The following is a 21,710-nucleotide window of genomic DNA, read 5'->3' on the forward strand; positions in this document are numbered from 1 at the left end:
AGGGCCAAGCGCAAATATGGTCCACGGTGGAGGGGTCTCTGCATGTTACTATAATGCAGTCCCCACGGGTCGATTTTGATGTTTTACCTACCCATGCTACCCTGCGGACTGTGGAGATCCCTCCTGAATGATGGGATTCTAGTGGCCTGTTGATGCTTAGCCATTGCATGACCTTATTTTTAAGTGACCAGGCAGTTTCTGGTGTATCATCAGTTAGTTCTGGTACACCAGTGAGTACTATTGTATATGGGGTGGCTTCTGGGGGCAAGTGGACTGGACGTCTGGGTTCTGGTATTTTTCTGGGGGTCCTTTTAGGAGATAACTGAGGGACCGTTGGTTTAGATGGAAGAGGTGTTGGCTTTTTTATGGGGTGAGTTTTGTTTGAATTATCTGTTGCAAGCCCTGTAATGACTGGGGTTGCCGAGCCTATGTTGGGTGTTTGTTGAATCGACACCGCAGTGATTTTTCCCTGTTGTATTCGAGGCGTTGCGTTTTGTGGGTTTTGGTTCAAAGCGTTTTGTTTTGGATTTTTTAAGGGTAGAATAGTTGGGGTTGGTTGTTTTGTTGCTTTAAGTGGTTGTGGTTGGAGAAGTGTTTTGAAGGGCTGAGGGACATTTCGCAGCCCCTTTTTCACTGAGTGTGTATTGGTATCAAGGAGTGTGGCAGAAAGAATTGCCAGTTGAGCTTCAAGGTTCCTGATGCTTAATTGGATAGGTTTCAAATGCTGGACCAAGAGGTCTTTTGTTGCAATTAATACTTGTGAGGTAGCTTTGCATGTTCTACAGGGGTTGTCAATAGCCTCGTTGGGAATTGTAGGATGCAAGAGGTTGATTTCTGCAGGGGATGGTGTAATTGATTGCAGAGATTGTGCTGTATTATTTGAAGGCTCCATGACGTGACCTGGAAAAGAAGCCGCAGCTACTGCATTTTCGGTGGAATTTGTACTGCCTGGTTTTGGAATGGCTCCTTCTCTTTCTCCTCGAAGGTACGTTTCTATATTGATCTGAGATCCTTCCTGTGTTTGACAGGCTGCTAAATCAGGAGATGCCTCTAAGTTATCTGAAGTTGATGATAGATCAGATTCGAATTGCGTTACAGATAAATCTACTATAGACGGGACTGTATTGATGTCAGGAGCAGTGACAGTCATGGGAAGGGAACAATTTGGGGAGATTAGGTGAATGGGGGAAGTTGCGGTGGCTAGGGTGCCCAGGGACGATCGTTTTGCGTTCATGAGGTCCAGTGACACTCTTTTTTCAAGAAGGGAGATACTCTGGTTGATTACCTCATGTGTCCGTGAGATGAATAGGTCGATTGGACCAGTTATTTGTGCTACCTCTTGGGCATTCTTGGAATTGGTCTTTGCATTACTCCTGGTTTTGGGAGGCATGATTGCAGTCTAATGGCTGTAGTAACCAGAGCCGAAAGGGGGGTAGCCCGGTCCGGTCTCTACCGGTCACTAACGGGCAACAACGGGCCCGCCCTTGGCCCGGGCTTCGCCCCGTGCTCCGCCCCGTGCTCCGCCCCGCGCTCCGCCCCGCGCGCGTCCCGGGAGTGATGATGCTGTTTATATTCTTATCGGCGGTGGGCGTGTCCGTGGGCGTGGCGCCTGGGGGAAGAGGAACCAGCTGGTCAGCGTGGGGGTTGCTGGTCCTCGCAGTCCCCCGGGTTGCTGATTAAGTTTTGCCCACGCCTCTTACCCTGAGGACTCCAGCTGGGAGCGCTGGACTAGGCCTGCCGACTGCAGGTCTCGCTCACACCAGCGAGTCCTCGGGGAGGCGACAGCCAGGAATGGAGTCGGAAGAGTTGCGCGGACCTTGGCTCCGTCCTGTACGCAACAACAGACAGCAGGGATCAGCTTCAGCAAGTGAGTGGCACCCGCGAAGCGGGTGTCACGAAAGGTTTTGTGCAGATCGGCGGTGGGCGTGTCCGTGGGCGTGGCGCCTGGGGGAAGAGGAACCAGCTGGTCAGCGTGGGGGTTGCTGGTCCTCGCAGTCCCCCGGGTTGCTGATGAAGTTTTGCCCACGCCTCTTACCCTGAGGACTCCAGCTGGGAGCGCTGGACTAGGCCTGCCGACTGCAGGTCTCGCTCACACCAGCGAGTCCTCGGGGAGGCGACAGCCAGGAATGGAGTCGGAAGAGTTGCGCGGACCTTGGCTCCGTCCTGTACGCAACAACAGACAGCAGGGATCAGCTTCAGCAAGTGAGTGGCAGATCTGCTTCATTGTGTAGGAGGAGAAAATAACCTATTGAATTTCCCCTTTGATGGTTATTTCCTGCCTCCTTAATTGGCAAGGTGAATATTTAATGGCATTCGACAAAGTTATTTGGCTACCAGTGCAGCCTTTACAAAGCTGTTATTAAATACCAAAAAAGGGAGTGAGAGGAAGTTATACAAGTTTGCTATACATGCTCCCAATATACAATGCACAACATCAAAAGGCACGATGAACATAATTAGATATGAGTAATGTAAGTCTGACCTATCCATGAAAGAGTCTATTTTTAAGACGTGCTTCAGCATAAGATCAGCTCCTCTTTCAGAACCGGTAGTATGCCTGTCTGAATGGGTGCCTGATGGAATGATGTTTTATGGATGCTGTCTTTCCCTAGAAAGGTACTATTTGTAGGAGATAGGATTAAAAATTATATACAACTAAAATTACCTGTCAACCGACAGAATCGTATTATGGTTGCCCCCAGTAAACTTTAAAACTGCAAAAAGGTTGGTGTATAGAGATTTAGTCAATTCCGATATCCTCTAGTCAACATGTTTTGGTCAAACACTCAAGTTTGAACTTGGTCAGTGTCTCCTTCAGGACGCTTTTATCTTTAACCAGAGGTGGCTCCTCGTTGAAGTGGAGGAGCTTTGTCCCACTTAAATTGTCATTTTATTTCCATCTCCCATCCCGAACAGAGAGTCAGGGCGGGGGTGGGGCCTCGGCTGAGTGACCGCAGACGGAAGGAGGGTGGGCTGGCTATGCACTTTTTAAAGTAAGAATGTCTCTTTGGCTAGCCATCTTTCGACGGCCAGTCATATGTGCGCAATTTGAAACCTCTAACCCATCTGTCCTATGACAGATCGTTTAGAGTAAGTGCAATCAATCAATCAATCAGGTGGCTTATATAGCACGACTACTCATCCGTAAGGGTCACATGGTGCTGGGGTGGGAGCCACTGGTCCGTCGAAGGCGCTGTGGTTCAGTCGAAGAGCCAGGTCTTGAGGTCCATTCTGAATTGAGGCTGTCACGGTGATTGCTTGAGGTGGAGAGGCAGGGTGTTCCAGATCTTTGCTGCGAGTTAGGAGAAGGATCTTCCTCCGGTTGTGGTCTTGCAGATATGTGGGACTGTAGCCAGGGCCAAATGGTGGAGTGGAGGTCTCTGGTTGGTGCGTTAAATGCGAGAAGGTGGTTGAGGTATGCATGCCCAATGTCGTGTAGGGCTTTGAAGGTGCGTGTGAGGAACTTGAAGGTGATTTTTGGGTTGACTGGGAGCCAGTGGAGGTCTCTCAGGTGGCCGCTGATGTGGTTGCAGCGGGGGATGTTGAGGATGAGTCTAGAGTAGAAGTTCTGAATGTTGTGCTGTTACTTGAGGAGTTTCTGGGTGATGCTGTTGTATAGCGCGTTGCCATTTTCGATTCTGCTGATGATGAGTGTGTGGGTGACTGTCTTTCTGGACTCGATGGGAATCCACTTGCAGATCTTTCGGAGTAGGAGTACCATTTGGAAGCAGAATGATGAGACGCCGTTGATCTGGCGGTTCATGGTGAGCAAGGAGTCCAGGATGGTGCCTAGGTTTTGTGAGGGGTCAGTGGTTGTGGGGGGTGGGGGTTCCTAGTGGTGCAGGCCACCAGGAGCCATCCCAGGAAGAGGAGGTGGAACCCATCATGAGGACTTCTGTCTTCTCTGAGTTGAGCTTGAGGCAGCTGTTCCTCATCCAGGTGGCGACAGCCTTTATCCCGTCATTGAAGTTGCTCTTAGCGACTGTGGATTAGTTGGCGAGGGAGAGAATCAGCTGGATGTCGTCGACATAGGAGACTATGTTGAGTCCGTGGTTCCTAATGATGGCTGCGAGCGGAGCCATGTGGATGTTGAAAAGAGTGGAGCTCAGGGAAGAGCCCTGAGGCACTCCGCAGCTGATCTTTGTGGGTTTCGAGTGGAACAGTGTTGTCAGCAGTGAAGGGTGTCCAGCTCAGTAGGGTGTGTTGGGAACTGGTGTCATAGGGTGCGGTGACTGTGGGTGTGGCTGGAGGGTCTTGGATGTTGAAGCTGTTGCATAATTCCTTAATCTTGTGGTGGAAGTGGGTGCCAAAGTTGTTGCAGAGGTCTTGGGAGGTTTGCTGTCTCTTAGCTGGGGCTGCCGAATTCTTTGACCACAGCGAAAAGTTATTTACCGTTGAGTATGTTGGTGTTGATTATTCTTGTAGGGCTGCTTTCTTCATTGTCCTGATAAGATTGTGGTGTGCAGTGACAGCGGTCTTAAAGGCTAAGGGGTCTTGCAGAAGTCTTGCTGCTCCTCCATCTCTTCTCGAGCCATCTACAGGTGAGTCTGGACTCATGAAGGGCGGTAGAGAATCTGCTAGCTTTCTGGGAGTGTTGCTTTGTGGGCACATTCTTCAAGGCGGCAAGAGTGTTGGTGCAGTCGGAGATCCATCAGTGGAGGTTGCATGTTGAGGTATTAGCTCCCGTGGATGTCGGTAGAAGTGGTTTGCTGAGGGAGGAGTACAGGCCTCCAAGGCGCTGTGGTGCGCTGGCAGCATAAGAGCAGTGATAAATAAACAAGAAGAATCCTACTACCAGTGTGTACCACAGGGAAGGGGAACACTCAGTGTTGTGTAAAATACCCCTCACACACCAACAGGCCCCTTGGTGTCATGCTTCATCATCGGGGTCTTCGCATCCCGCTAAGGGGATGCGGCACGCTGCGACCTGCGACTACGCGGGAGCGTTGACAAGTTGGACTATGTGTGGTGTGTGTTGAGTGCAAGTGAAGGGATTTATGTGAGTGAAGGGTGTGGTGAAAAGTTAAAAAGTACCTGGCTAGTGGGTGATGTGAAAAAAACTTTATTTCGTACCCCTAGCTGGTGCTATTAAAAAGGTGTGCAAAAGAGCGAGGTTTAATTGTCTTAATTAGGGACAGAACCTCTGGTGTGCGTCGACATGTTTCGGTACTGGTGTACCTTCTTCAGGACGGGGCACAACTTCCCAACCCTACTCACGTTTTTCTATAAAAAGTGTTATCTTAATTCTCTAAAAAGTGATAATTTAAAGAAGGCTACAGTGTGCCTACAGCGGTTCTCTTGGATCATGCAATTGCATGCCCTGCAAAAAAGAAAAAAATCCATAAGGTTTGGTTGCCATATAGGATTGGCTCAGACAGGTGCAGTCACCTGGAGCCCCAAACAGTTAAATAAACCTGTGAAAAAAAGGGGACACACAAGACACACAACATATAAGACACACTTAAGGTTTTTGTTTATACTCATTTTCTTTGGACATACTCATGGTCTTTGTAGTATATTGCCTCATGAGCAAATCCTGGGCATCAAGGTAGGTAGGTGGATCCACAATCTATGGAGGTAGAGAAGTGGATTCAGTGTTGTTGTTCCTTTTACTCACTGTTTAACTCCACGCTACACCTGGACAAACTGGAGTTGCGTTTGTTGTAATATACTCACGAAATCCGCCTAAATTGGCCTCCTTCTACCACCCTGTGCTGCTCCGCTGTAAATACATTGGGAAACAGCTAGGCGGTATATATAGAGGATGTGGGTGTAATCTCATTGGTTAATTGGCGGAAATTGTAGGCGACCTTGTAAGGAACATCCGTGTTACCGCCTCTCGTTTACATGTGTTCTGATCACATGTAACATGTATCCCTCTGCCATTCGTTAATTACCGGGTTTTAGTTTGTCCAAATATGGACTATCCGCTCTCCAGCCACTCACGGGCTCGGGCTCCGTCTCCCGTTGTCAGAGAACCCTTCTGCGCAGGTTCGGCTCGCGTGTCTTTCTGGCGCGCGTGCGCACAACTGTATTTACCGCGTCTCCCCCAACTGATTCTCAGCGCATGCGTGATCCTGTCTATGGGTAGCGCTGATCACTAGGGCTGTATAGTCCATTGGTTTTCCCTAAGAAATCGCTTTGTTATTTCATCGTCACTCAGGGTGTGCCTGGGTGCGAATTACTACTCCGTTTTTCTTTTCCACAGAGGCACAGGGACAGATATTAAGTACACAATATCCTCATCCTTTACAGTGTTAGTTTTTTTGACTATAAGGATTTCATACATTTCACTGCAATAGCTGTTTGGAGAAAAGACCATTCAGATGTTTTCAGTTTTAGCGGCCTCTTTTTGCTGACATTTACACAAGAGAATTTTTGTTGTTGACGTTCTCATATCTCAAGCATGGTCAGGTGATCTGGCTCCATGGGATATCGTCGTTGAGACCAGTGACATGGGTTCCTAAGCGGAACACCCATCGTTGTTCCTTCTGGAACAAGCCTGTTTCAGAGGGTAGACGTTCGATGACCGTCCAGCGTAAATCATTGATGCAATGCTGGTGTGTCAAAAAATGTGATGCCATCTTGGTCGTCGTTTTCTTGCAGCGTATATTGCTTTTATGCTCCCCTATCCTTATTTTTACGGGTCGGGTGGTCATACCTATATATTCCAGTCCACATGGGCATGTTATCATATAGACCACGTTTTTTGTATTACAATTGGAAAATTGGCGTTGTTCCCATGATGTGCCATTCCTAAAGGTTAGGGTTTTACTTTTTTGAGTTTGGTGACAGCAGCTGCAATCCCCACAGGGGAAGTGACCCTGAATACCCGTCATATTTTGTCTTACAGTGGGGTTTTCCCGTGGTCTAGTGTGTACCACAATGTCCTTAATGTTCTTGCCCCTCCGATGTGCATGCATTGGTTTCTCAAAATCGAGGTCTCCACAGTTCAATATTCCCCAGTGCTTGTTAATGACTTTTGATACCTGGTTTGATATGGAAGTGTAAGTTGTCACACAGATTGGTCTTTTGTTTGTTTGTTTCTTTATCTTGTGAGTTGTTCTCTATGAGTGCCTCCCTGTGATTGTTTTTTGCGCGTTTCATCGCTTTGTCGATGGTTTTGACGGGATATTGTCTTTGTATAAGTTTAGATTTTAAGTCTTTTGCCTGCTTGTTGAATTCGTTCAGTTCTGTGCAGTTCCTTCGTAGTCTTAAAAATTGACCATACGGCAGATTCTCCCTTAGGTGTCTGGGATGAAAACTGTCGTAGCGCAACAGACAATTCCTGGAGGTGGGTTTGAAGTGGGTAGTGCTTTTCAGCCTTCCATCCTCAGTGTAAATGTTCAGATCCAAAAAAACCATTGATGTGTTTGAAATGGTGCTGGTGAATTTCAGGTACTCATTCTGGTTGTTTAGCCAAGCTACAAAATTCGTGGCGCTGTTGACATCCCCGTTCCATATGATGAAAATATCATCTATGTACCGTTTCCAGGTGTCAATCTGGGAACGGTATGGATTACTTTCATGTAGGATTTTGTGTTCCTCCAAATGGTGGACGTATAGTCCCGCTAAACTTGGGGCAAAAGTACTACCCATGCTCGTTCCGTGGGTCTGCAGGTATAGTGTCTCTTTGTACTTGAAGAAGTTGTCTTTCAAGGCCATGGTGATGCATTCAAGCACCAAGTTCCTTGGTGTCTGATTAATTAATTAATTGATTGCAAGTTTATATAGCGCTAGGATCGACTCCCTGAGGAGTATCTCCGCGCTTCGACCGCTGCGAAACCCTTCCTGGCTTCCCTGAGAGATGGTGCCCTTAATGGGTATCTCCAGGGTGAGACCAGGCATCCCCGGCGGTCTGGTGGGGCCGTTAGTGCAGATGAGGCAAGCTTATGCCCAGAGTTGCCGAGTGTGATCGCTGATCAGAGTGGGCACCGAGGCGAGAGAATTATCGAGTCCGCTGACCCTGGTCCAGAAACCTGCCGCATCGGGAATCGAACCCTGGTCCCGGGCCGTCCTCTGCTCTCGGGTCTGCCGCCTCTAACCAGTGAGCCACACTACTGCACTGATACTTCCATGCTTTACTGAAGAGCACTTCCTCTATGATCTGTAGCGTCTCTTCATGAGGCAGGCTCGTATATAAGCTCTCCACGTCGAGGCTTACTAGGAGCTGTGCAGCTGGATCAAATACCTTTTCTTCCAAAAGTTGTGGGACCGATTTAGTGTCTTTCAGGTATGTGCTTGTTGCTTGTACCATTGGTCTGAGGAATGCATCTGAGAATTTCGACAAAGGCTCCAAAATCGACCCAATCCCTGAAACAATGGGTCTTCCCGGTGGATTTTCGATGTTCTTATGTATCTTCGGGATACAGTAGAAGTATGGTATTTTCGGAGTGGGTTGTTGTAAGAAATCCGCTTCCTTTTTACTGAGCCAGTCATGGGCTAAGCCTTCCTCAACCATGCCGCCGATCCGGGTCCGAAGTCTTTCCGTTGGGTCTCTCTCCAACACTTTGTAGTTCCGTTCATCCGACAGTAGACGTTGGCACTCTTTGTCATATGCCTCAAGGGTTTGTAACACTATAGCTCCCCCTTTGTCTGCTGGTTTTATAAAAAGCTCGCTGTTGGCCATCAGTTCTCGTAGAGCTTGTTGTTCCTCACCACTTGTGTTATAGAAGACGTTTCTTCCTTGTGTCATAAACAGCCCATGTAAGGCTGCTTTTATTTGGTTACGTCTAAGGTTCAACAATTCGTTCCAATCATTTGTTTGTGGGCCTGTGTCCTGGTTACATAGGCCTTCGAAAAGGTTGCTGTCAGCTAGAATTTTGTCTATTTCGTCCTCTGCGAAAGTGAGGCCATGTTCATCATCCATTGTGAGAGGGCCGCTGTAACCTATGTAACCAGGACACAGGATTTCTTCAGAAAACTAAAACTACAGGCTTTTTTCAAAGACAAGCCTTTACCAGAAGAGAAGACAGATACGGGTTTGAGGTTGAAACCAACCTTCACCCCACCCGACTCTACTATTCCCGTAGAAATCCTAACCTTTGAAAAGGCAGTGATCACAGAGGTCAACAAGCTGAACACACAAGGAAGAAACGTCTTCTATAACACAAGTGGTGAGGAACAACAAGCTCTACAAGAACTGACGGCCAACAGCGAGCTTGTTATAAAACCAGCAGACAAAGGGGGAGCTATAGTGTTACAAACCCTTGAGGCATATGACAAAGAGTGCCAACGTCTACTGTCAGATGAACGGAACTACACAGTGTTGGAGAGAGACCCAACGGAAAGACTTCGGACCCGGATCGGCGGCATGGTTGAGGAAGGCTTAGCCCATGACTGGCTCAGTAAAAAGGAAGCGGATTTCCTACAACAACCCACTCCGAAAATACCATACTTCTACTGTATCCCGAAGATACATAAGAACATCGAAAATCCACCGGGAAGACCCATTGTTTCAGGGATTGGGTCGATTTTGGAGCCTTTGTCGAAATTCTCAGATGCATTCCTCAGACCAATGGTACAAGCAACAAGCACATACCTGAAAGACACTAAATCGGTCCTACAACTTTTGGAAGAAAAGGTATTTGATCCAGCTGCACAGCTCCTAGTAAGCCTCGACGTGGAGAGCTTATATACGAGCCTGCCTCATGAAGAGACGCTACAGATCATAGAGGAAGTGCTCTTCAGTAATGCATGGAAGTATCAGACACCAAGGAACTTGGTGCTTGAATGCATCACCATGGCCTTGAAAGACAACTTCTTCAAGTACAAAGAGACACTATACCTGCAGACCCACGGAACGAGCATGGGTAGTACTTTTGCCCCAAGTTTAGCGGGACTATACGTCCACCATTTGGAGGAACACAAAATCCTACATGAAAGTAATCCATACCGTTCCCAGATTGACACCTGGAAACGGTACATAGATGATATTTTCATCATATGGAACGGGGATGTCAACAGCGCCACGAATTTTGTAGCTTGGCTAAACAACCAGAATGAGTACCTGAAATTCACCAGCACCATTTCAAACACATCAATGGTTTTTTTGGATCTGAACATTTACACTGAGGATGGAAGGCTGAAAAGCACTACCCACTTCAAACCCACCTCCAGGAATTGTCTGTTGCGCTACGACAGTTTTCATCCCAGACACCTAAGGGAGAATCTGCCGTATGGTCAATTTTAAGACTACGAAGGAACTGCACAGAACTGAACGAATTCAACAAGCAGGCAAAAGACTTAAAATCTAAACTTATACAAAGACAATATCCCGTCAAAACCATCGACAAAGCGATGAAACGCGCAAAAAACAATCACAGGGAGGCACTCATAGAGAACAACTCACAAGATAAAGAAACAAACAAAAGACCAATCTGTGTGACAACTTACACTTCCATATCAAACCAGGTATCAAAAGTCATTAACAAGCACTGGGGAATATTGAACTGTGGAGACCTCGATTTTGAGAAACCAATGCATGCACATCGGAGGGGCAAGAACATTAAGGACATTGTGGTACACACTAGACCACGGGAAAACCCCACTGTAAGACAAAATATGACGGGTATTCAGGGTCACTTCCCCTGTGGGGATTGCAGCTGCTGTCACCAAACTCAAAAAAGTAAAACCCTAACCTTTAGGAATGGCACATCATGGGAACAACGCCAATTTTCCAATTGTAATACAAAAAACGTGGTCTATATGATAACATGCCCATGTGGACTGGAATATATAGGTATGACCACCCGACCCGTAAAAATAAGGATAGGGGAGCATAAAAGCAATATACGCTGCAAGAAAACGACGACCAAGATGGCATCACATTTTTTGACACACCAGCATTGCATCAATGATTTACGCTGGACGGTCATCGAACGTCTACCCTCTGAAACAGGCTTGTTCCAGAAGGAACAACGATGGGTGTTCCGCTTAGGAACCCATGTCACTGGTCTCAACGACGATATCCCATGGAGCCAGATCACCTGACCATGCTTGAGATATGAGAACGTCAACAACAAAAATTCTCTTGTGTAAATGTCAGCAAAAAGAGGCCGCTAAAACTGAAAACATCTGAATGGTCTTTTCTCCAAACAGCTATTGCAGTGAAATGTAAGAAATCCTTATAGTCAAAAAAACTAACACTGTAAAGGATGAGGATATTGTGTACTTAATATCTGTCCCTGTGCCTCTGTGGAAAAGAAAAACGGAGTAGTAATTCGCACCCAGGCACACCCTGAGTGACGATGAAATAACAAAGCGATTTCTTAGGGAAAACCGATGGACTATACAGCCCTAGTGATCAGCGCTACCCATAGACAGGATCACGCATGCGCTGAGAATCAGTTGGGGGAGACGCGGTAAATACAGTTGTGCGCACGCGCGCCAGAAAGACACGCGAGCCGAACCTGCGCAGAAGGGTTCTCTGACAACGGGAGACGGAGCCCGAGCCCGTGAGTGGCTGGAGAGCGGATAGTCCATATTTGGACAAACTAAAACCCGGTAATTAACGAATGACAGAGGGATACATGTTACATGTGATCAGAACACATGTAAACGAGAGGCGGTAACACGGATGTTCCTTACAAGGTCGCCTACAATTTCCGCCAATTAACCAATGAGATTACACCCACATCCTCTATATATACCGCCTAGCTGTTTCCCAATGTATTTACAGCGGAGCAGCACAGGGTGGTAGAAGGAGGCCAATTTAGGCGGATTTCGTGAGTATATTACAACAAACGCAACTCCAGTTTGTCCAGGTGTAGCGTGGAGTTAAACAGTGAGTAAAAGGAACAACAACACTGAATCCACTTCTCTACCTCCATAGATTGTGGATCCACCTACCTACCTTGATGCCCAGGATTTGCTCATGAGGCAATATACTACAAAGACCATGAGTATGTCCAAAGAAAATGAGTATAAACAAAAACCTTAAGTGTGTCTTATATGTTGTGTGTCTTGTGTGTCCCCTTTTTTTCACAGGTTTATTTAACTGTTTGGGGCTCCAGGTGACTGCACCTGTCTGAGCCAATCCTATATGGCAACCAAACCTTATGGATTTTTTTCTTTTTTGCAGGGCATGCAATTGCATGATCCAAGAGAACCGCTGTAGGCACACTGTAGCCTTCTTTAAATTGTTATCACTTTTTAGAGAATTAAGATAACACTTTTTATAGAAAAACTTGAGTAGGGTTGGGAAGTTGTGCCCCGTCCTGAAGAAGGTACACCAGTACCGAAACATGTCGACGCACACCAGAGGTTCTGTCCCTAATTAAGACAATTAAACCTCGCTCTTTTGCACACCTTTTTAATAGCACCAGCTAGGGGTACGAAATAAAGTTTTTTTCACATCACCCACTAGCCAGGTACTTTTTAACTTTTCACCACACCCTTCACTCACATAAATCCCTTCACTTGCACTCAACACACACCACACATAGTCCAACTTGTCAACGCTCCAGCGTAGTCGCAGGTCGCAGCGTGCCGCATCCCCTTAGCGGGATGCGAAGACCCCGATGATGAAGCATGACACCAAGGGGCCTGTTGGTGTGTGAGGGGTATTTTACACAACGCTGAGTGTTCCCCTTCCCTGTGGTACACACTGGTAGTAGGATTCTTCTTGTTTATTTATCAGTGCCCGTGGAGTAGGAATCCTATTTTTGTACTCTACCTCCCTTCCTTGTTAATTGTAGCATAAGAGCAGTGCCAGGACTGGTTAAGGGAGTTGTAGCTTCCAGTTCACGTGGACGTCGGTGAAAGAAGAGCTCCGGAGCAGAGTACGTTGTTTGGTAAGTCTTTTTAATTTAATTTTGCACATGCGTCTGTCCCCTTCACCCCCCAGCATATGCCAGCCACCATTCTCTCTAATATTATCCCTACCCTTTGTGGTATAATCGTAGTGTGTGAAGTGAAGAGTGTGATAACTGTGTAAATGATTAAAGAATATAAGTATACTCCTGGTTCAATTTATTCTGGCTGCAGTAGTTGCCTAAATTTGAGGATAAATTAGAGCATGGATACATAATAATGAATGCTTTCATAGTCGAAAAGTACTCGTGATCATTGCAACAATACTGAATCTCTGATCTAGTCACACATTGAGGAGGATAAATAAATACAAATGCCAATAAATATTACATTCATACACTTCTGGCTGTGCTGTCAGCTGGGAAAGAACCAGAACCCTCTCCTGCTAGGGATTAGACACAGTTCACATGAAAAAAAGTACATGTAGGTGGGCCTTGATGAAGTAACTAGGGCCACTCTTTGTGCTGAATGACATTCGGACTATTGTATTGTTTTTGTCCCAATGCTGGAGTCTTAATATTCTTTGGCATTTGTATTTTTTTAGTCTCACCAACATGTCACTACAGGGTGGTACCATCACTTTCCCTCTCTAGGCCAATCTACATTTACTATAGGCTAAGATAGGATTTCTTGTGTTTTCTCCTTCACATAGATGCCCTTTTCACAATGCCTGAGGTTTTGCAGTAACTCATTTAGGTGTAGCATATATATTTTGTAGTGGGTCTACTATGTGTTGGACATATTGAGAGTTGAGTATTATGTTAGTGATTACTAGTAATCTTGCACAATGGTATGCTTATTTATAAAGTATCTGTGGCGTCCTTTACCTCCAATTTAGGTAACTCCTGCAGATAGAGTAAGTTAAATTGTGAGTTTTGTTACTTTCTCTAATTATTGACACACTTACCTTACACCGCACACACACAAAATATATATCAAGAATGGTAGGGATGGAGTTAGCGTTTGTCGGTTCCTAAAGAAAGCCACTGACGCAGTTAGGGCTTGAGAGTTTGACCATGACAAGGGAATGTATAGATTGGTTAAATTCCCTGCATCCTAACATTGTTTTTAGTTTTTTACTTTACCAGGGCGAACCATAAAAAAATGATGTCAGTTAATGTTAGATAATTTTATATGTATATATATTTGGATCACATGTTCTATAAATAGTACCTTTCTAGAGAGAGATCTCCAGCAGGTTTCCTTCCACCACAAGTCCATTGAGACAGGCACGCTGTCTGTTCTGAATGAGGAGTAGATCCTATGATGAAATATGCCACAATTGGTGAGCGAGGGATCCATGTCCTAAAAAGAGACTCTTTCTTAGATAGGTCAGACTTCCATGGTCCTTTTCCAGTTAAGGTTTGCCATACCTTTCGTTGTTGCGACTTGACCTCTATACAAAGATGTTGTCCAGAATTGTCAATGAAGGGCATTTTGATACTCTTAATGTGCATTTTCCACTGTTTACCAGCTTTGTCTAAAGTGGTCCTAGAATATCTTGACGATTGTTTTTAAACTCCCACCATGGAACCATGGCTTTTTTCAAACTTTACTAACTCTATTTCCTCACATCAGAAAATCCATTCTTTTTAGGTATCACCTCTTCAAGTTGCGGAAGACACTATACGCTAGAACTTTATACATTCTCTTGTGTGGAAAAAATATTCCTTCTGGCTCATCTCACCTTTATTTTGAAAGTCAGTTCAGACTATTCAACAATTGAAGACTGTTATCCTCGGTTTGCAAAAAACTGATAGAAGTACTTTTGAAGCAATCCTCCACCGTCTGCCACCTCTCGGAATCCAATCCTGTGTATTTACACTGATTGTTTTAGTATGAACTGCTTCATATTATCAATAGCCGTCTCTCATGCCAGGTTCCACTTTGGACTTCTTTCTTTTCCCATCCATTCGACTGAACATCATATCCTACGCAAACACTCAGCTCATCCTCTTGCTAATAGAAGACCCCTTCACCACAAGAGCCAACTTCTACAGATGCATTATGAGTGTCACAGGCTGGATGAGAAACAACTGCCTCTCCTCGGTTTGGAAAGGACTGATGGAAGTACTTTTGAAGCAATACTCCACCGTCTGCCACCTCTCTGAATCCAATCCTGTGTATAACCCATGAATGTTTTAGTATGAACTGCTTCGTATTATCAATAACCCTCTCTCATGCCAGCTCATCCTCTTGTTAATAGAACACCCTTTCACTGCAAGAGCCAACTTCCACAGATGCATGAGCCAACTTCCACCGAAGCATGATGGGCGTCAAGGACTGGATGAGAAACAACTGCCTGAAACTCAGCACCAACAAAACTGAGGTTCTGATGTTCGGGACCATCACCTCTCCTTGGAACGACTCTTGGTGACCCTCTGAACTAGGATCCTCACCCTCACTGACAGACCATGCCTGCAACCTTGGCATCATCCTTGACAGCAAACTCACCACGAAGAGCCAGATCAAAGCATTCTTGTCTGCCTGCTGCTTCACTCTTTGCGTGCTCTGCAAAAACTTCAAATGGCTCCCCATCAGCTCAAGACAAGCCATCACCCAAGACCTGGTCAGAAGCCGGCTGGACTACAGCACTCACTCTATATCGGAATCACCAATCACCTCCTGAAGAAACTGCAGACCATTCAGAACACTGTGGCTAGATTCATCCTCGACATCCCCTCCCCAAACGGGCCTACATCACCTCCCCACCTCAAGAAGCTGCACTGGCTCCCCATTCAAAAGATATGCCAATTCAAGATGCTGATCAACGTCTACAAAGCCTTCCATGATCAAGGACCAGCATACATCAGCTAACATCTGATCTTCCACCTACTCTCCTGACACCTGCTCCGCCTCCCTCGCTCAACCCCCCCATATCCACTGAAGTAACAGTGGAGGTCGCTCCTTCACCTACCTCTGCCAAGTCCTGGAATGGCCTCCCCCTCCACCTCTGGACCTCACGCTCTCTTTCAGAGTTCAGGAAGGAACTCACAACCTGTCTATTTAACTGAACCTCTCAAAGCAGCAGGCCTTAGTGCCTGGATTATTTCACTGGTGATTACTCGTGCTCTACAAATCTGATTTGATTTGACTAGAAGTACCGAGTACCCACAACACATGCCACACAACCTATAGCTGCACAGCAATTCACATTCCATACAGCCAAAAACTGCTTGGCAAACCGCCTTCCAGGCCACTCACTCAGAGCCGTGTCTGAATTCTTATTCCAGGCAGTCCTGAGATATGCTGGAACAACATATGTGTGTGGCAACGTGCATTTGAGATGCCCCAGGGCCGAGGTGCGATGCACATTTTAGGCAACCCTGAGCCGAGCTGCAGCCCACATTCTAGACAGCTAATAACAAACCAGCAGTGCAGTTTTAGGGCAGCCCAGAGCCACCTGCCTTGCACTCTATCAACCACCCAAAGTCATTTATCAGTGCAAATTCCAGAAAGCCCTGAGCCTCTAGGCAACATGCATTCCAGACAGCGCAGAGATGTGCGGCATGCACATTCCCGAAAGGGAAAACATGTGTGGCAAAGGACACTCAGGACAGCCAATAGTTATGTGGCAATGCACAATCCAGAAAGACCAAACGTGTGTGGCAAAGAACACTCAGGACAGCCAACAGTAATGTGGCAGTGCACAATCCAGAAAGCCAAGAACTATCAGCTACGCATATTTTGGCTATTCACTTTTTGGCTGTAAAACAGCACAAAGGCCACACTGATGGACAAAGTCTTGTGACAAAAATAATTCCAGACAGTCCAGAGCTATATAGATGTACATATTCCAACACCCGGCGCCTATGCGCCTATGGTGGTGCACTGTTCAAATAACAATGGCCTAACAATATCAGTAGGCCAATGTAGTACATACATATTTTATTATATAATCGTTTTGTGTGGTGACGTACTACAACCGCTTACTTTCTGCAGCTTTTTACGACGTGGTTTTATACGCATTTATATTTTAATGTAGGTTTTGCTTTTTGCCTAGCCTTTGCCATTTTTTCATTTCTAAAATATCATTTTTTTTCTGGACCTAGTGATTAGGGTATTAGCAACATTTTAAACTACAGACTTGTTATGATTGGATGGTCGTGTGGAAATTCTGTGAGTTGTGTTGTGTCAGCTTCCTACTATGGGAATAGGCTGTGTAAACAGTGGGTGTTTGATATTCCATGAATGGGTCTATGGGTTTAACCACTGCCTTGCTCAGGATTTCTGAGTGTTTATTTCACAGCAATGAGAGGTGTTCTAAAAACACTAGGGGGCATAGACTTCGAGGAGCTGATTAGTTTTGGGAGAAAGAGGGTAGGGAAAGGCATAAACAGGTATATAAAGTGTTCATCCTTCTGTGTGTTTAGCTGTGACTAATATAGCATGTATGTTCAAGATGCTGTGTATCTTGGGAATTTATAATTGATCAAATCCTGGTTTAAAAGTAACGGGTACATGTATACACACACCCAATAGTTGGACATGATTATGCATGAACGAAATGTGCATTTGTGGCTAATGAGAGCATGGTTAGAGAGAATCCATATTTTTCGTGGAAACCCCACCAACGTTGCGTCCTGCATCGCATACCCTCCTAGTCAAGAGTCTTGGTCAGACATGTTGGTAGAATTTGTCTTCTGATGCATCAGTAGCAAGGCATATCATATGAAACCACTGTTCCAGCTTCAGCTTCTCTCCTCTAGGCCACTGGAAGCATGGTCCAAGCTTTGGACTCTCACCTTTTTGGCAAAGTCCTAAATCCAATGTTTGTACCTCACAGGCCCATTCCCTCCCAGTGCAAAACTCGTTGTCTGGTGGTGGTTCTGGTGTGTCCGTATTAGTACAGACAGGCATCTGCATCTTCTGAAAGCGAAGTCAAACACTGTGATACCCCAGGCAGTGATCACTAACCACGTTTTTGCCAGTTTTGCTCTTGCAAGCAAAGGTTATATGGGTTAATATCATGCTCGTGAGATTTGTGTCTGTGAAGGAATCTAGACGTTCATCTACAATGAGTAGTGTTACAGAATGTGCTGCTGTTTTAGCTGAGTGGTGCGATTTACTAACCTGCTGCAGTGTTTTGTAAACTGGGCCCACCTCCCCTCCCAAGAAGTCCATTTTCTGTCTTTGAAGGGAACAAGGTGGCCAAATGGGGAGGATCTCCTTGTGTAGCAGCAACCTGATTAGACACAAGTTGTTTAAATTAAACTAGCTGCGGGAGCAGCTCATTCAATCCCATTGTATCTGCACTGAGCACTTTGACTGGCTTGCTGCTGTGCTTTTTATGTTGGGCTTTCCCGAGAAGTCAATTCTCAATGTGTGAGGACAGCGAGGCCGAGAAGTTGTATAGATGGGCCCTTTCATAGTTCTGCCACAGGCAGAAACAGAGGCGAGGAGATATGGAGCTAGTCCGGGCTGCGAATGAGCTAGAGTTGCTACCTGCATGGTTGGCTTTAGCATTGGTGGTGACTGTCCTTTTTGGTGCCCTAGTGACATCTTTTGCCACAAATTTGCTTACTACCACGCTCCACCAGTGCCCCTCATCTCTCCACAGCCCCTCTCTCACATACATTAAATATGTTTTATATCAGTGTTGGGTGTCAGAGCACTTTACATCACACACGCATTGTACAGAGACAGCGAACCATACATGTGTAAATCAGTCTATAGCAAATGTTACATAAGACAATGCGTATTACAAGGTGTAGGAATCACAGGTGATCCATACTAGTAGGCACTATATTTTTAGAGTGTTTGTTCTGTTGAAGCACAAACTAAGGATTTAAAATGTACCACTGTGTTTGGCGTCGACTTTACTGATAAGAATGTATTTCTATCCAAACAAACCCATGTTAGCAACATCAGGGTAATGAAAGAATTGGGGAAAAACGCGATGTTATACCTTATTCCATGCAGTTTGCTTGCAGCAATTTGATAACAGTTCATAGCTCACTACATGGCCGTCAATTAGGGGTCGCAGCTGCTGCAGCTCGCGTCCACTAGTAGGTTGCTTGCGACCCCTGTCATTTAAAATGAAAACATTTTATTGCACTTACTTGTTGCCTTGTTCAAACTACAATTTAAAGAAATACAACATCATTATGTTGTATATTTAGTCACACTAACACAGTGGAAGACGAACTTTTAACATTGTTACATTTTTTCTAGTGTGGCGAGTCCAGTTTCCTTCACTGCAATTGTGTGCTGGAGACTCAGACTGCTGCAAATGCGGCCTCATAGCTGTGGATCCTGAATTGTACTAATGAAGCCCCACCCACTTGAGTGAACACACGCACACAACTAGTGAATTCAAACTTGCTGGTATTTCTGACTTGATGCAAGGCGTCAGTGCTCTTTCGCAAACTGCAACATGTGATTTAGAGAGTGTTTGGCTGAGGAACCAGATACCTGGAACTGGGAAAACTTATTTGGTTTAATTTACTTAGTGAACCTCTGAAATGCCGCGATCAAACAAACATCTGCCAAAAATCAGCTACTAAGAAGAGCATGGTTTATCTAACACTGTGTCAGTATCCACTTTTGCACTGCTAGTGCCAAGATACCTCGGGTATTCATTGCGCTTTAGAAGTCCTAATAACAAAAACAATATGTGTATTTAAGTAACTGGAAAAACCTTCACCAGTGCAGAACTAAACTCCCAGGGCTTCAATACAGAGGAAAGCGCTTCACAACAACCATCCTTGGAATCTAGTTGAAACCTGGGCTTGGAAGGCGAAGCTGGACCCAATGGGGGCCCGGGACAAACGCCGTCCAGGGCGGGAGGCCCCTCCTCACCCATTTACGTAGCTACCTAGAAGGGGGTGACCTGGATTGGTCACCCCGGGGCGAGCTCGCCCCCCCAATCCGGGGGCGAGCGGACTAGGACGAGTGAGTGTTAAATAGGGGCAACAGGCCCAAAGAAGCACAAACCCCCGCTCACAGAAGAAAGGAAAGAGTCCCACCCATCCACACCGGAAGAAGCAGGCATCGCAGCCGCGAGGGTAGAGGTGAAGCGGAAGGAACTAAAGAAAGGTAGAAAAAAGAGAGTAATTACTAAAGGTAGATGGGAGGCTCACACAGTGTCCTGGGAATGCCTCACGGCAGGGGCACTGAAAGAGCCAGGGGCGGCATACCGCCATAAAAAGAGTAGATGTGATGCTCCCACAGGATGCCTTACATCAGGAGCACCAACAGAGGCAAATGCAAGGACTCAGCCTCAGGAAAGATAGAGTAGATGCTCAAGCAAGGTCCTTGGGATGCCACAAGGCAGGGACCTCTGGGAGCAGGAAGTGCCCATGAAAGGGTCCAGGGCAAGCGGGACAGCACTTACACCCTGCGCAGATCCGGACGAACACCCTCCAAGTCGGTAGCAAGTTGAAGCCTTGACCCGTGAATCGGAGCCCAGAGAAGGGGTCCCTCAAATCCCGGGCAATTGAGGAGGCTGGGGCCACACAGCAACCAAATGATTGCAAAGACAAAGAAATGTGTTAACATGGATATTAAAAGGGCAATTGACATGACCATGAATATTGCAAAATCTGTAAACATGTTATGTTTGAATAAACTGCAACCTTTTAAGGCACCAAAGCACTTTGTCAGTGGTGTGATTTGAGGGTTAATATGGACGCAGTTTGAAGCGAGGGGTAGGCAATTCGCCTCCCGGAGGGGGTTTTGATAGTACTAAAATCAGTCCTCTTAGCTGGAACGCATTATCTGTTTTTTTGTTAATTTTGACATACGTGTAACTGGTAGTAAAGAAATAATATATATTGTGATTAAGATTTGATTATGTCAACTAATGAAGCATTTTGGAGTCATGACTTCTTTAATTTAAAACGTAGGCATTATTTCTAGCTCTCTTTACTGCAACAAAAGGAAGCACAGTAATCGAAAGGGGAATGTAGCTCATCATCTACTCAACTGACCGTTTTAAAATGATGGGAAGCAAATGTTAAGAGGCTTACTTTATAGAGTGACCAACAAAATAGGGGTATGCGAAATGCATGTAATTTCTGCTTGCTTAATCACGCAAATGTTCAGGAAAATTATGCAAGAGCCAAAATCCTGTATTTTCAGCTATATTTTGGCATGAAATGCATTGAAGGACACATTTAATGCTAATAATATCTCTAAATTCCATCAACAACACACAACAACTGCTCACATTCTGTTAATGTTGTTCCCATGCTTGCGTTTTGCCTGAATAATGTCCAAATGATGGAATAAGGCGTAATTTTGGGCATTTCACATAGCAGCATAACACAAAAATGCCAAAAATTATGCAAGATTGTGCCTTCGTTACAAAAAATTTCCCCGACCCTAAAACAAAATTAGTCAGTGGTTGCTCCTCCGCTACAGCGGAGAATCCTCGCCCCACTGCTTTATGCAGTGTTAAAAAATGAAAACTGAAGTGAAAATAACCAGCATTATCATTTTAGTTTTCCGTTTCCTGGTGCGGGGCGAGGCTGGACTGCCAGAGCAGGGGCTAGGAGGAGGAGTGGTTGCTCCACTCTAAAGTGCGCATAACTGTTTGGCCGGTCCTCTAGGCCCGACCATAACAGACATGCGCACCTAGCATATTCTGCACCCAGGCTGCATTACAGCCTGGGTGCAGAACGTGCCCAGGTCCCCATTTCCCATCTGAGTGCCGAACTACAGCGCTCAGACCATGCATTGTGATTGGCTAGGGGGCCTCCTGGTTCCTGCTTCTGAGGAGTGAGTGGCGACGAGCGGACTGGGATGCGACGACCGGCCGCGTGGCCGGCCTGAAGGTAAGTATTTTTATTATTTATTATTTTAACTTAAAAAAAACCCTCCTCTTCACCCCACCACGCCACCCCCGGTAAATATCGTACGCCACTGAAATTAGTACAGTACTCCTGGATTGCTTC

The 21,710-nt window shown here is 45.8% G+C and overlaps 1 protein-coding gene across 3 annotated transcripts in view; it reads left to right on the top strand.

Moving 5' to 3' along the window:
* FANCC (FA complementation group C) overlaps positions 1-21,710 on the top strand; it is a 1,396,321-nt gene that overhangs the window by 420,626 nt on the left and 953,985 nt on the right. The window lies entirely within an intron of this gene.

This window comes from Lissotriton vulgaris, chromosome 3_1, assembly GCF_964263255.1.
Source record: "Lissotriton vulgaris chromosome 3_1, aLisVul1.2, whole genome shotgun sequence".
NCBI lineage: Eukaryota > Metazoa > Chordata > Amphibia > Caudata > Salamandridae > Lissotriton > Lissotriton vulgaris.